Source organism: Lactuca virosa, chromosome 8, assembly GCF_052849685.1.
Source record: "Lactuca virosa cultivar CGN04683 chromosome 8, Lactuca_virosa_CGN04683_v6, whole genome shotgun sequence".
Classification (NCBI taxonomy): Eukaryota; Viridiplantae; Streptophyta; class Magnoliopsida; order Asterales; family Asteraceae; genus Lactuca; species Lactuca virosa.
In genome coordinates, this window is record NC_136433.1 from 34164591 (window position 1) to 34182085 (window position 17495).

The window sequence follows — 17495 nt, forward strand, 5'->3', positions numbered from 1 at the left end:
GTATGGAGTCCGGTACACCATATACACGGACCATAAGAGTCTGGAGTACCTCATGGATCAGCCCAACCTGAATATGAGACAGAGGAGGTGGTTAGATGTAGTGAAAGACTACGGCTGCGAGATCTTATATCACCCAGGAAGGGCTAATGTGGTAGCCGATGCCTTGAGCCATAGAGTGGAGAGTGCTCCGATCCGAGACATGTGTATGAGGATGACGGTGATGAATCTAGTCCTAGATACCATCTGAGAGGCTCAGGCGGAGGCTGTGAGGCCAGAGAACCTCAAGAGAGAGCGAGTGATCGGTCAGGTTTCCGAGATTGAGACGGATAGTCGGGGGCTTATGACTTTCCGTGGGCGAATTTGGGTGTGATCATACCAGCACTAATGCACCGGATCCCATCAGAACTCCGCAGTTAAGCGTGCTTGGGCGAGAGTAGTACTAGGATGGGTGACCCCCTGGGAAGTCCTCGTGCCAAGTGGCCCAAAGCGGACAATATTGTGATACGTGCCAGATGGGGATGTTACAGGTACACTTAATGTTACAAATCATCCAATCAATGTGTCGGTTAACCATACACGCTCCATTGATCCATGATTAACATCAATCTACCATTTGCCACACATTGTCAGTCCCAAATTAGTGTGTCGGTTAACCACACACGCTCCACTAACGACTTAACAAGGTGCAAAGTGCAATTTCATGGAATAGCACCGTTTTCACATTTTTCCTCAAGTAACTAAGAGTGGGAATTTATAAAAGTTTAGTTACTTTAATAATTATCATTATACTTGTTAATGAAGATTAATGTCCTATCCTACTCGTACGGATAACGACCCTCCACCAGTCAAGGAAGCGGTGGGTGAGAGTGGACACCTATTAAACCACCATTTTATAGGCAGTAACCTTATACCTCCCTTATAGACCGGCTTCGTGAATGCGGCCTACTAACGGTAAGACTGACTTGTCTTATACATACATACATATATATATATATATATATATAAGTATTAAACTTTAATATTATAATAGTATAATGGTTGAATTTTAAACTTTTAAAATTTTAGGGTTTGGAATTAAAGTTTCATAAATGAGACTCTTCAAGTTCCAAAACTTGAGGGAAAGTTTTGTAACTTGTCAAGACTTTTGATTTCCATAACTTACGGATTTTAAAGTTCCATGAATGAGACCTTTCAAATTCCAAACTTGAGGACAAGTTATGAAACCTTTCAAGTTCTCTTGAATTCTATAACTTATAATAGTTAATGGTTTCATAAATAAAGACTTTTCATATTCCATAACTTGAGGACAAGTTATGGAACTTTTCAAGAACATAGAGATCAAATTAAACTAATCCAATTATCATATAATTCATCTTTTACCAATTTGACCTAATTCATATTCAAGATACTTTCAAATTTTACCAATAATTAGTTTTTTATAAAATCAAGTAATTATCTTAAAATTTGATAACCTTCATGGTTTTGGATGGGGATAAAAATTACCATACTAATAAAATCAAATTTAATGAACCAAAACAGTTTGTAGTAATGATCCTAATCCAAAACAGGCCAAAAACTCGAAAAATCTGTCACCAGATGAGCCAACTGGTCGAGTCAGTCTTTGGACTCGTCGAGTTCCTGGCAAAACTCATCCAACTCGTTGATTCCATATATGGACTTGTCGAGTTCATCAGACAGTGGCCAGAAAAGTCATTTTTTCAACTTTGTAAATCACACATTTGCATCAATATAATAGAAAACAACCTAGTCTCTGATACCACCGTTGGGTTTTATGTACTCTAACATTCCTATGGTGTACATACAACCCTAATGCTTTGGATCTAAGTTTTCTCTAATTATACATGCAACATTGTTTTTCCAAAGCATAAAGCCTAAACTAGCATGCAAGGCAACATTTGAATCATAAAAACAGTTAAAGGATTACCTTGTGTAGTAGCTTGCTTGTCTTTGACCTTTAGGAGCCTAGCACCTCAAGTGTGATGCCTCAAATGTCTTATAACAAACCAAGAACAGGAGAATGGACTTGAGAGAGAAGCTTGGGAGCTCAAAATCGGCGAGCCACTACTTTAGCATGCATGAGTGCCGATTTTAGGTGTTAGGTACTTCTTTTATAGCTTAGGATTACAACCATGCAAACCCTAATGACTCTTAATATTACATAAGCCTTTTGGGCTAAACCTTTCATGAACTTTCATGTAAGTTTAGTCCAACCCTAGTTAACATGACTCATGAGTCCAAATAGAAGTATTACTGATTTACCTAATCAGTCCCTGTAACTTTAATTAGTTTCTTTTGATCACTAAATTAATATCAAATTAATTCTTGATCAATACTAATTTAAATAATATGATTTCTCAATTAATATATTATACTTATAATATATTAATAAACCACAATAACCTCTTCCTAAAGTATCCATCCTATCAAATTGTTCCAGAGTGTTACAATCCAAATGGACCATGCTATGATCAGGTCAAGTACATACCAATTATAGTTATGGGCTTAGACATCTAATCCAACAGATAGGTCCTTCAGGTTCGATTGTTCTAGTCTCCAAGAAGGCTCATCCACCACTGCGTCAATGGCAACTGGTAAGATCTCTAATATTTTATGTGGTAGTTTAGAATCAATGAGTATCCTAAATTAATGAGAATCATGTTTTGATGAGGATATTATGTGGGGTATAGGATCCAAGGCTACCCGTTCCAATGCTCGATTCGATTTATCTGATCTTGAAGATGATGTGTCTAGCAGCCTAATCGTATTCAAGAGGGAGAAAACGGCCTCGCCTCTTCCTCTTAAGAGATCTCACATTGATCTTACCATGAAGACCCCAAGCTCTAGTAAGAGGAAGACCTTAGAAGCCACAAATCTAAACTTGGAGAGTCTCAGAACCGAAGAGGCGCTTCAAAAGTTTCTTTCCTTTTCTCAAGCCGTAAGTGTTCGTGTGACATTGGTTTTTGATTTCTACTTGTTTTTACTAACGTCATGCTTATTTTAGGTTTCAGCTCATGTTTCCCATTCAGTTTTTGATTTAAGGATCCGAGTTGAGGTGGCTGAGCGAGTTCTGTAGGAGTGAGAGAAGGAGTGGAAGGCGACCAACGAAGATCTCTTCAAGAGGACCAAGTTGTTGATCAAAGAGAAGGCCGAGAAGGAGGAGGAACACACCCTGGAGATCGAAGAGGTTATTGTCGACGCAAAGGCAAGTGCTGCGGTGGCTATTTGGGAGGCCAAGATCAAGCTGGCGGAGGATCTTGAGAACTCAGGATCTTGGAATGTAGGTTGATGGCGCAAGGCACTAGCCAAAATAACTGGCAAGCCTGTCAGTGCTACAGAGGATCCTGGGTCGCAACCTGTAGAGGGGGAAAAGAATGCGACCAATGACGACCAGGTTAAGGTCTAGGCCTGCAGAAAATTAGTTTATGTTTTTTGTTTCTTCAGTAATCTAAGACAATTAATTTTTTTGTTGGGTTAGTGTGCAACCCCTATTGAATGCAATGGTTGTGCTTCCCTTTCATATTTTTCTCTTGATCATCCTGCATGACTGTTATGGTACTAGGATCCTTAAATAACTAGGATCCTGAAAAACTTAGTTCTTGCAAATAACCCTAAGGTAAAACTCTTTTAGTAAATCATATTTAATAAGTAACCCTTTAAAACTCAAAGACTGGAGGTCTGATAACCAAATAATCTTTGTTTAGTACCCTAAAAAGTTTGGGATCCTCGGACTTTACTTAAAGTTTTTCAAAAATAAGGATAGATGAAACCTGGTGATCTTAGGACAAATTTGAAGTCATGACTTCCATGACTTCGTATGATCCCGATGCTATCATGCGAAAGGATCTTTTCTTTAGAAGTCGGTTGGGAAGTATCATTATTTGACTTCGTCTTAGAAAACTTCAGGAAAGATCCATTGTTGAAATTATTTTCAACTCAAGGAAAGTCTTTGTATGGTGATGCTATAAATCTTGTTTACTTTCTGGGGAGTATCCCATCTTCAGATAATATACTAATGTTATGAATTTATAGCAAGTCTCTGGGGAAAATCCCAATGTTAATGTCACAAACCTTAATGAATTACTGGGGAAAATCCCAAACTGTATGATAGCATGAAAATATTATAAACTTTATGTATTTTCGGGGGAAGATCCCAACTTGAGATAACATGTAGATGTTATAAACCTTAGGAATTTTCTGGGGAAGATCCCAACTTGAGATAACATGTAAATGTTATTAACCTTAGATTCAAACTTTAGGATCTTAACTTATGTTCAGAAATAAGAGGGTTGCCAAGTCACTGAAGCGTGAAATGATCCCCTTATTCACATCCCATAGTTAGATAATGTGCGTACAAGCAAGGTGTATAAACCTTAACTCGTGTGAAAGAGGTAATTAACTCTTTAAACCTTATAGGGGATTAAGTACCCTTATTCGTAGGAGAGATGATCAGTCTCTATTTTTGGGAGATTCACATTGTGAATTGTAGGATGTCTATAGTCATGGGACTCTTATGTGCCAGTGGTCCTTCGAATATCAGGATCCTTGAATATTCATTTGTTCAAATCCATGGAGGTCAGGATCCCTAAGTATCGGGATCCTTAAGTGTCAGAACCCTTAAGCGTCAGGATCCTTAAGCGTCAGGATCCCTCAGCCCCTGCATGTAGCAAACGTTAGCTAACGGTGGGCGTTAGCCTGGCTAACGCCCCTCCGATTCTTAAGTTAGTAATGGTGTTTGAAGGGAATAAATAGTAACGAAAGATAAAAGGTAAATAGTATGCGTACCTTAAGTGTATTGGGAAATAACTGACCTTACCTACGTAAAATAGGCTTTGAGATGTACCGCATTCCAGGATCTTGGTAAGACCTTTCCATCTAAGGTGGCTAAACAATATGCCCCCTTTCCTGCTTCAACATCTATGAGATATGGCCCTTCCCATTTAGGTGCTAGTTTACCTGCACTAGGATCCTTGGTATTTTGGTATGTTTTTCTTAGTACTAAGTCTCCTACTTGGAATCTTCTGACTCTTATGTTTTTATTGTATGCCTTGGTGATCTTCTGTTGATGAGAAGCAATACAGATGTTATCAAGATCGCTAAGTTCATCTATTGTGTCAAGATCATGGGCCAGGATCCCGTTGTTGTCCTCTTGATTTTGAAGTAGGTATCTTGATTTTGGGATCACCACTTCAGTAGGAATCATTGCTTCTGTTCCAAACACTAATGAGTATGGGGTTTGTCCCGTAGCTACCTTGGTAGTGATCCTATCCTCCCATAATACGAAAGGAAGTTCCTCTGCCCATCTTCCTTTCTTCTCATCCAACCTTTTCTTCAAGTTGTTAACTATAATTTTGTTGTTGGATTCTGCTTGGCCGTTGGCTTGAGGATGGATAGGAGTAAACATCACCATCTTGATTCCTCAACTTTTGAAAAAGTACCTTGTCCTTTTGCTTATGAAATGGGATCCATTGTCACATATAATTTCGACAAGGATCCCGAACCTGGTCAAGATGTTACGTTTGATGAATGAGATTACCTCTTTGTATCTTACTTGGATGTAGGCTTCAGCTTATATCCACTTTGAGAAATAGTCAGTCATCACTAGCATGAAGACCTTTCCTACAGGGGCTACTGACAGTTTACCCACTATATTCATTCCCCATTTCATAAATGGCCAAAGGGGGATGATGGGATATAAAGGTTCTGCTGGTTGATGCAGGAAGTTGCTATGTTTTTGACAAGTATCACACTTCTGAGCATGAAGGAAGGAATCTTTCTTCATGGTTGTCCAGTAGTATCCCGTCCTCAACACTTTGGAGCATAAGGATCTGCCCCTAATGTGGTTGCCGCAGTCTCCTTCGTGTATGTCCTTTAAGACCTCTGCAACTTCATGATCCTCTAGGCACCTAAGGTATGGACCTGCTACAGATTTTTTGTATAACTTGACTTGTATTACAATGAACCTTGAGATCCTTGTTCTAAATGCCCTTTTGCTTTTCTCTTCCTTAAGGATCGTGCCATTCTGAAGGTATTCCATAATGGGTTGGATCCAAGATCCTGAAGTTGAAGAGGGATCCTTGATGTTGGGATCCTGATGCTGAGTCGTCAAATCAGGATCTTTAATTGTCGTGACGTTAGTAGTTTTTGCGAGATTGTCGGGATCCTTTAGTCTCTTTGCAAGATCCTCAATCGTCGGGATCAACACGTGGGTGATAGGGATCTTGGTTTCTGGGGGGGGGTCCTTAAAGAGGATCCTAGATTGGCTAAAGCATCTGCTTCAACGTCGTCTTTTCTAGGAACCTGGTTTAAGGTAAATGTTTCGAATTCCACGGCCAGATTTTTGAGGATCTGGAGGTATAGTGCTAGCTTCTCTCATTTTACTGCATAGGATTATTTAAAGTGGTTAGTTAATAATAAAGAGTCGACGAATACCTGAATATCCTTGACTTGAAGATCTTTGGCTAGATGTAACCCCATGATTAGCGCCTCATATTCTGCTTCGTTGTAGGTCGCATTGAATTCACAACTGATTTCTTGGGATAGGATGTCCCCCTGTGGCGATTTTAGTATGATCCCCAATCCATTTTCTCTTTGGTTTGATGCTCCATCTGTGAATAACTTCCATTTTCCCACGTTCTCCTCTTCTAGAAGTTGTTTGGCTTCTATTTCGACTTCATCTCTTAGATCATCACTAAAATCAGCCACAAAATCTGCCAATGCTTGGGACTTTATCGCGAATCTTGGTTCATACTTTATATCGTATGTGCTTAGATTCACATACCACTTTTCCATTCTTCCTGACATTTCTGGTTTTCTCATAACACTCTTAATTGGATAGTTAGTTCTTACAATTATAGGGTGTGTTTCGAAATAATGTCTTAATTTAGTAGAATCTGTCACTAATGCAAGTACAAGTTTTTCAAGGTGGGAATACCTGGTCTCGGGATCCAGGAGACTTTTACTTACATAGTAGATGGGATGTGGGTCCCCATTGAGATCCTTAGTTAATACTACGCTCATCGCGTTTATGGAAACCGAGAGGTAAAGAAGGAGTGGTTCCCCGTCTAATGATTTTACCAATAGGGGTAGTGAACTTAGATATCTTTTAAGTTCTTGGAAAGAATCTTCATGTTCCTGGGTCCACTTGAATCTTTTGTTCTTCTTCAAGATGTCATCGAAAGGTTTGCATCTTTTTAAGGATCTTGAGATGAACCTGTTTAGGGCTGCCACTCTTCCTGTTAGTCTCTGAATATCTTTTTTCGAGGATGGTGATTTTAGATCAAGGATGGCCTTGATTTTCTTCGGGCTTACTTCAATTCCTCTTTTGGTTACCATGTATCCCAGGAACTTCCCCGATTTCATCCCAAAGTGGCACTTGGATGGATTCAGCTTCATGTTATATTGGTCCAGGATGTCGAAGTCTTCTTCGAGATCCTTGAGGTGATCCTCAGGTTTTTTGAACCTGACCACCATGTCATCGATGTAGACTTGCATGGTGTCCCCCAGTTTCTCTTTGAACATCTTGTTAACCAGTCTTTGGTATGTTGCACCTGCATTTTAAGACCAAATGGTATGGCAGTGTAACAATATATATACATATTGGAGTTATAAACGACGTATCTTCATGGTCAGAGGGTTCCATCTGGATATGTTGGAATCTTGTTGATGCATCCATGAATGTTAGCAATTCATGACCGTTGTTGCGTCTATAATTGAGTCGATGTGTGGTACATGGAAAGGATCATTAGGACAAACATTGTTAAGATCCGTGTAATCAACACACACTCTCCATTTACCGTTCTTCTTTTATACCACCACCACATTAGCTAACTATCTTGGGAATTTCACCTCCTTGATCATGCCAGTTTTAAGAAGTTTCTCTACTTCTTCTTGTATAACTTGGTTTATTTCCGGTGCAAACTTCCTTCTCTTTTTATGTATCGGTCTGAAAGATGGTTCAATGTTAAGTTTATTAGTTATTATGCTTTTAACGTTACCTGTCATTTCCTCATGCTTCCATGCAAACGTCTTGTTTCTAGCCTTGAGGCACTTTATGAGATCATGTTCAACTTGTTTAGGCATTGAGGATTCTATGAGAAATTTGGCTTCAGGATCCTCAAGGTTCAGGGCACTTCTTTTATATCATGCTCTCTTGCTTCTAGCACGTCTCGTGCCCCTGCCTTAATTGCTATGATCTTTTCGGTATCGTTGCGGATTTCATCGAAGTCTTGTAGCATTCCTTGGATTCTTGTTGATCTCCTATGATTTTCATTGTCCCCCATGGGGTGGGCATCTTTACGGATTGATGATATGTTGATGGAACGACCTTCATTTCGTGGATCCATGGTCTACCTAGTATGACATTATAAAAGGATAATGTATCAATGACACAAAAAAGTTATAAATAATTTACCCCCTCTATGTAGATTGGTAGCTTTATTTCGCCGATGGTGTGATTGATTTCACCACTGAATCCGACTAGCATTGAGGATCTTGTAACTATCTCAGACTCTGGGATGTTCGTTCTTTTCAATGCGTCCAGGAGTATGATGTTAACCGGGGATCCTCCATCGATGAGGATCCTTCCGACGAAGTGGTTGGCGATGTAGAGAGTAATCACTAGTCCATCACGGTGAGGATCCTGGATGTCTTGTCTATCCGCTTGATCGAAGGTGATCTCCTTTTCGTTTGTGATCGTTGTGTTCTTTCGTGGTCCTTTTCCTTCTCCGTTTTGGATACTTTGGCGTGCCTCTTTGCTGTAGAGTAAGAGGTACCACAAATGTCAGATCCTCCAGAGATCACATTGATTACCTTGGCATCAACAGGAGGGGATCCTGGTCTTTCGAGGATCTTCTAAGGATGCTGGTCTTTTTCTTTGGATCTTTCCTTTCTTCTTCCTAGGATTTCTTTGAGGTATGCTTTGCCTAGGAGATAGTTGATCTCCTTCCTGAGAGCTATGCAATCCTATGTGATGTGACCAAAGTATTCATGGTATGCACACCATTTGGACTTGTCTTTTCAGGCTGTGGATTTTTCTTCTTTTCTTGGCCATCTCACTTTGTCTCCGAGATCATGCATAGCAAATATTACACCTGAAACATCCACAGAAAAACAATAGTGACTAATCTTACGTAAATCTTCTTCCTTGTAACGCCCGTGTTTCTAGGATAGGCATTAATATTGACGTAATAGTGTAGGTTAACCTTTGTAACTCATTTTAAAGTAATAAAGAGGAATTATGTGAATATTATGTGAATTATGTGCTTATCTGCTTAATTATTATGATTAATGAATTAAGAATAAAAATAAGCATCGAAAATAAATATTAGATAAAGCCGATATCTATTAAGAAAGTTGTAGTGGCCGAAACAAGGATTCCGGAGATATAAAGAATACCGAAATCCGAGTTATAACTAAGAAGTTATGACCTGTCAAAGTTTCGCGACAGAACCGGTACGACACTGCGTGACGTAAATAGTGAATTTACGATAGAGTGATTTTTAGCCTTAGCGATCTAAATAAAAGTCGTAGTATTCGTTAAACCGAGAATTTTCATAAAAAGAACGTCCAAATCTGACTTCGTATGAGGAAGTTATGATTTTTCTAAGTTTCAGCTTAGCAGTAGACAACTAAAAACTCGAATTTTAGATTGAGTGATTTTTAGCCGACACAACCTAAACGAGAATCGAAGGTCTCATCAATAGTAGTACAACGGTAAAAAGACAGACGAAAACGGACGTCGGATGAAGAAGTTATGAATTTTTAACGGATTTTCCTGTCCTGGTCGGTTAAAAATAATAATATTAAAAATAAAGTCAAAATTAGCCGACGGAGTCTAAACAAAATTTGTAGAGCATAATTTTACCTACGCGTGCATATAAAGAACGTCGAAAACGGAGCTCGTATGCGAAAGTTATGGATTTTAGAAGTTTGGGACACAAAATTCGAGAAAAATGCTAAAACCGAGGAATTTCGCATGGCTGGGGTTCGGCCACGTCACCTCGCATGCGAGGCCGCCTCGTGTCCGCCACGTGCTTGTTGCTGATTCGACTGAAGGTGCGGCCCAGTAAGAACTCGACGCGCCTCGCATCGGTGGCACGTCCGAAGCGAGCCACGTGTCTCGCCCTCGCATCTGACACGTGTCTCGCCACCTGCCCTGTCCGAGCCTCACTGCTGCTGCCGCGTGTCCCTTTCTTCGGCCGGAGCTCCGAACCTCGCACTTATATAAAGGGGGTGCGAGACCTCCCGGGTAACTTTAGAAAATTCACATCTTTCACCCCTAAATTCATATTTTTACCATTCCAACTTCCCCTGAAGCCCCAGAATCATACCCAACACCCGAAACACATTCTGTAGTGCCCGAAGAGCCGAGAAATTTATCTTTTCGGTTTTGAAGCTCAACCTTCGCAAGGCCCGGTTTTTCATTAAAGCTCCCGATTTCATCGGAAACGATCGTTTTAGGAAACGAAGTGCTGCCTGATTATCGTTAAATCAAGTGAGTGTGTAGTCACTTTCATCTTACACATATATATGAATTATTTTCTATAAAATACATGCTATGTGTAATTATATTGTTTGTTTATTTGAGATGAATGTTGAATGAATGTTTTATACAGGTTTCAAAATGTATATGTATTTTTATCTACAAAAATGTTGGGTAAAACATGGGTAGATAGTTGATGTGTGATGAAATAAAATGATGAGAGGCCTCGATGTTATTGTGATCCAGTCATCTAGCGTAGTATGGATGATGACCACGAACTTTTCTAGATAGTCCTGTGGAATGTTGGCAGGCTCGCACCATGTAGGTGTTAATGAGTTTGGGTGTTCATTTGTTGTACTCCATCCCCCACATGGTTACCTTATTTGACATAAATTGCTGGGAAACCCCCAAAGCAGTGTTGTCGCCCCGATGAAAATCCTTAGACTAGGTCCCTTGTGATAGTTGTTTTAGGGACGTAAAGTGAGGATAACGGGAATGGGTAATTGGGTTATTGTTGTTTGATGAAATTAATAAATTTATTTATTGTGGGTTGAAAACCCTATATGCTCACCATTCTCCCAAGACTGACCCACTCATTTTTCTTTGTATTACAGGTAGTGGCGCGAGAGCATAAGTTGAACGACTTATCAAGATATTTTGATTATAGGCCTGTAGTGTATATAACTGTTGTAAGGCTTATAATGTGCCGTTTATGCTTTTGGTCTGTATTGGAACTTGACATGCCGAGTTTTGTTATATAATGAAAATACATTTCTTTAAGAAATGCTTTGGTAAATCTTATTTTATCATATTTCGTTTTGGGAACAAATTCCGCAACTCTTTTAATCAAATGATTACTCTGAAATTATTTTAAAAGCGTAAAGTAAACCGGTCTTTTCTGGCCGTGAATTTGAGGATGTCACAGTTGGTATCAGAGCATTAGTTTAAGCGAACTAGGAATTTGTAGGATTTCTAGACTTAAACTTAGAATGCGAAGTGATGATCGTGAGATGAGTGTCTACCATATTTTAGACACGAGCACTAGTATATTTTAGGAAAGATGCCTAGAATACTTTTATGTGCTAAATGTTATATTTTTGCCATATATGATGTTATTTGTTCGGATCTATCGTCTGTCGCCGACCGGATCTGAAAACCTTTTGTGTTTAGGATTCTAAGCGTACGACTACGATATTAGAACTAGCATGTAAACGTTTTGGAGTGATAAGGAGAATTTAAAATATCAATCGTGGATAAAGATCTAAATTCGCCTTATTTGGTATATAGATTATAATGACAAGAACTCGCAGTGGAGTTGGAAATGCAAACGGAAACAGGAATCAACAACCTCAACCCCAAGTACTTGAGCAAGTATCTGTTGTAGCAGCTGCACCTGAGCCAATGACAATGGCTGGAGTACAAGCAATGATGCAGATGATGTTGGATCGCCAAATGGAAGAGACAAGGCGATTACTACAACATAATAGGGAAGAAACTACGATGGCTGTTGAATAGCCCGAAATGAATGAAGGGCAGTTAGAACGAGGGAACTACAGTGGGACTGTTGGTCAAGCCAACCCACCGATAGTTAGACGAAACCATCAGAATGAAGGAAATGATGGATGTGAATGTAAATGCAAGGATTTTATGGCATCCAAACCACCGTGCCTATCTGGAAGCCCGACACCGGTGGAAGTCATGAATTGGATCTCCGAAATGGAGACAATGTTTGAAAGTTGCGAATGCAGCAACAGACAGAAAACCGCTCTCGTGATTCCTCTGTTAAAATCTGGAGTACTGAGCTAGTGGAAGCTACTAGCTGATTCGATGCCTAAGGGAGAAGCTAGTAAGATGTCTTGGGAGGATTTTCTGGTACAACTGAAAATGCAATACTGCTCTGAGCAGGATCTTCTGGAAATCAACAATGAGTTCCAGAATTTGAAGAAGGGAAAGATGAGCGTCACTGAATACGCTGCTAGTTTTACGGAAAAGATGAAGCTTGTTCCTTATCTAGTTCCGACTGAACTCTCCAAGGTCAACAAGTTTGCCTACGGATTACCAGCGGACTTTGGTCCGATGGTCAAGCAAGCAACCACTTTGAAAGCCGCCATTTGGGCTGCTAAGAATGTTGAGACCCAGATTATGGAGAAGGGTCTGGAGAGGGCAGAAGTTGGCGAAAAGAGAAAGTTTGAAGGAACTTCAGGTTCCAAAAAGAAAAGCAAATTTTCAAAGTCTAATTCGAAGAAGTTTGGAGGAAGAGGAGGAGGCGAAGCGAAATGGTGTGAAAAGTGCAAGAAAAAGCACTTTGGTAAATGTAGTGAGGAGGTGACTTGCTACAAATGTGGAAAGACTGGGCATTATGCCAATGAGTGCCCGTCCAACAAGAAGGCATGCTTTGGATGTAACGAGGAAGGGCACATTTTGAAAGACTGTCCGAAAAAGAAGGAGGCAACAAAACCCAACATTCCACCAAAGCCGAAGGCGAGGGCCTTTCAGATGACACTTGAAGCTGCGAAAGAAGAAGCTGATGTCGCTTCAGGTGCCTTTCTCGTAAACGAATTGCTGGCCCAGATTTTGTTTGATTCTGGAGCCAACTACTCCTTTATTTCGCATTAATTTGGTAGAAAACTAGCTTTACTTGTTGATAGACTATTTAATGCTTTAATAGTCGAGGGCAGGGCCCATACTTTCTTTTTGGGTTGGAATGAACCCCAGGGTTGGGCCCATTTGTATGTATGATATGTTGTATTTTGGGGAACTCACTAAGCTTTGTACTTACGGTTTTCAGTTTTATGTTTGAGGTGCTTTTGTTTTAAAAGGAAAGAGTTCGGGATGATTACAGAGCACACACCACATGTTTCCATATTCTGTGATTTACTCTGATAATGTCGATGTATTGATAAAACTTTGATTACCTTGGTTTCATGAAAATGATATGATTTAACGGTTTATTAATTTAAAAACGAAAAATTTTATGGTCTTGTTATTGGGACGTTATAAAGAATTATGGAACCTTACCATGAAAGGGTCCGAAGTGACTGCTTACACCTCCCGATTTAACTACCTCGCTAACCCCTTTCCCGGGAATAGTAAAGTCGGAACACAAAAAGATTGAAACGTACATTTGGGGGCTAGCTCCCCCAGTTCAAAGTTTGGTTATTGCATCCAGACCCACTACCTTTGATAGTGCTAAACAATTGGCCTATCATTGTCTGAACAATATATCCGTCAGGATACCAAGACCCAAATAACATAACATAACTAGACGGAGGGTACAAAATGGAAATACCACAAGAAGTCCAAAGGAAACTTCAAACTCCTCAAGCCCAAATAAGAACCTATGATTGTCTATGCCGCAGTCACAAACACTCCCACCCCATCCAATTCCTATACTGGGAATTTACCTCATTATACCAAGTGCAATCTCCACCATGTCGAAAATTGCAAGGGTGCGGTTTGCAACAACTATAACTCGAGAGGCCACATCGCTAGGTACTACAGAAAGACCCCAACGACTATAGTTGTAACGCCCGTAGATCCGGGCTCGTCAATTTAGAGACAATGAGCATCAAAAATGAGTTTTTTATGGAAGATTATTTATAATGAGTAATCTTAACATGTGGTAGTATATGTTACAAGGGTTCCGTACATATAAAGAACGCCGAAATCCGAGTTATAACGAAGAAGTTATGACCCGTCGAAGTTTTACGGCAAAACCGACACGGCACCGGGAGACGTAAATAGTGAATTTACGATAGAGGAGTTTTTAGCCTTAGTAATCTAAAAAAAGTTGTAGTATACGTTAAACCGACAACATACAAAAAAAACGCCCAAATCTGACTTCGTATGAGGAAGTTATGAATTTTCTAAGATTTGGCATAATAGTGCACGACCCGAAACTCGAATTTTAGATCGAGCGGTTTTTGGCCAAGGCGACCTAAATGAGAATTGAATATCTCATTAATAGGAACTCAATGACAAAAAGACATACGAAAACGGAGTCCGTATGTAGAAGTTATGAATTTTACGCGGACATTCAACAGTGTAGTCACCTTCTACTGTTAAATTTAAGATCGGTTGAGAATTAGCCAACTGAGTCAAAAGGAAAGTTGTAGATATTATTTGTACCTACGCGTGGATATAAAGAACGTCAAAAACGGACCTGGTATGCGAAAGTTACGGATTTTAGAATTCGGAAGTGTGTTGTGCGAAAATGGGTGATGTGGCACAATCTTGGCCATTGCTTTCTCCCCAAGTCTTGCCACCAGATGGTGACATGTGGCACCAAGTTTAACCATATTTCACCCTATAAATAGAACCTCTCCCACCCTCATTTTCTTCACACCTTTCCCATTCTTTCTTTTCTACACTCTCTCTAAACCTCCCAAAAAAAAACTCCCCTAGCGTTAGAAGAAAGCCCCGGAGCGCTCGACAGCTCCAAGAAGAAGAGCTTTCGGCTCAGAAGTCCTGCCCCTGCAGAGCCCGACTTCTAGCCAAACCCCCTCGTAGGTAAGATACGCCTACCTAATTTTTAATATAGCTTTTATTTAAATATAGTAACGTTATTAGGACCTTATAATAATTATTTGAGCTATTATTATGTGTTATATAAGTGTCGTTATAATATCTTTTTAACCACTCGCGGTACGGGGAATCCGGTTTGAAGGGCCGCCTGGGTTGTTGGATTTCAAAAGTGCTATATGCCAAAATGATTCTGCCCACCGGTGTTTTATGTCTGGCCCCTGTCTGTACATAGTGGTTGGAAAATATTGTTTAAACGCTTATATAATAATAATAATAATAATAAGACTAATAATTAGTCACGGTAAATATTAGACTAAAATCTAGTGGTAATAATACTAGGTTTCGTCGAAGGAAATTATTTTAAAGTAAACGAAGCGCTGTCCGAGTACCGAGTCACCACCTTATCAAGTGAGTGCATAGTTACTTTCATCTTACACATAGATATGAAGTATTTTATATAAATTGCGTGCTATGTGTGCATATAACCTGTATACTTGCTATCTATGCTGGATGAATGATTTTATACATGTTTTAAATAATTTAAACTGTATATGTATTTTATATCTACGAATATGTTGGGTAAAACATGGGTAGATGAATGATGAGAGATGAAAGATGATATGAGTGAACATTGGCAGCTATAGACTTAGTGCCTAATAAATAACATCGGCAACTATGGACTTAGTGCCTATTGGATAAACGTCGGTAGCTATGGACTTAGTACCTGATAGATAAACGTTGGTAGCTATGGACTTAGTACCTGATAGATAAATGTGGGTAGCTATGGACTTAGTACCTATTAGATGAACACTGGTAGCTATGGATTTAGTACCCGATGAATGAACTTTAGCAGCTATGGATTTAGTGCTTTACGAATGAGCATTGGCAGCTATGGACTTAGTGCCTGTCTTATAAACCCTGGAATCAAGGGAATTCGGAATGAATGAATGTAGGATAGATGACTCTTAGGGTAGACCCTTAAGAGTGAGGAAGATAATGGGGATGGGTAATTGGGTTGATTGTTTGATGTTTAAACATAATAATTATATTATTGTGGGTTGAAAACCCTATGTACTCACCAGGTTTCCCAACCTGACCCACTCAAGCTTATTTGAATCACAGGTGCCGATACGAAGTTACATTACACTGAGAGATTAAAGAGGTGTAGATCACTAGTGTAAATGAATGTAAGTTATGTTTATGCTTATGTTTCTGTATTGACAATGACATCCCAAATGTTTTAAAATGAATAAAAATACATTTCTTCAGAAATGCTTTGATAACGTATTTATCATGTTTTACTGGGAACACAATCCGCAACATTTTTATCAAAAGAAGTACTCTGATTTTTATAAAGCATAAACAAAATCGGTCTTTTCTAGCCGTGAAAATGGGGATGTCACAGTAGCCTCAACCACTGCTACAGGAGGAAGTCGTAACTACTTCAAATGCAACAGCCGGGACACTTCAAGAAGGATTGCCCTAAACTGAAGAATCAAGGTGGCAAAAGGAACATCATTTTGATTGGTCCTAGAGACGCTCGCCAAAACCCAGCTGTTGTTAATGGTACGTTCCTATCAATAATATTTATGCAACTGTACTATTTGATTTTGGTGTCGATAGAAACTCTAATTCCCATAAGTTGAGAAGTATGATAACCCATAAATATTGCAAACTTAGCAAAGCTTACACAGTAGAAGTAGCAAACAACCAATTAGAAAGCACTTTAGAAATACTCATCAAGTACCTTCTCATCCTGAATAACCACGTATTTCACATCAACCTAATGCATATGACCATTGGAAGTTTTGATGTAGTCATCAGAATAGATTGGTTATCGCCTCATCGAGTAGATATTTTATATTACAAAAAGGTCGTTCGACTACCCTTACCCACCAACGAAGCCCTCGTGATTTACAGTGTTAAATCAAGAAAGAATCTAAGAGTCATCTCTTGCATGAAGGCGATAAGGTGCTTGCAGAAGAGATGCTTCGCTTTCTTGGCCCACATGGTGGATATACGAGGCAAGGGTAAGGAAATCAAAGATATTCCGCAAGTATGAGACTACTCGAACGTATTTCCAGAGGATCTACCTAGAGTACCTCCAGTCAGACAGGTCGAATTGACCTAATCCCGAGTGCAGCACCAGTGACAACATCTCCCTATCGTCTAGCTCCATCAGAAATGCAAGAACTCTCCAGTAAAATCCAAGAACTTCTTGATAAAGGCTTTATCCGGCCAAGCTTCTCACCATGGGGAGCTCCGGTATTGTTGTCAAAAAGAAGAATGGATCGTTCAGGATGTGCATCGACTATCGAGAGTTGAACAAAATCACCATCAAAAACTGATACCCACTCCCGAGGATCGATGACCTATTCAATAAGCTACAAGGATCCTGCTACTACTCGAAGATCGAAATAATTAGAGATTCGAAGAAACCAACAACGCCAACTGAAGTATGCCAATTTCT

At 39.6% G+C, this 17495-nt stretch overlaps 1 non-coding gene across 1 annotated transcript; it reads left to right on the forward strand.

Annotated features, from left to right (window-relative positions):
• Positions 1–362: 362 nt before the first annotated feature.
• LOC145135168 (5S ribosomal RNA) lies at positions 363–481 on the forward strand. Its single transcript, XR_013719636.1, has one exon. It is a non-coding gene; the product is annotated as a 5S ribosomal RNA (ribosomal RNA).
• Positions 482–17495: the final 17014 nt, after the last annotated feature.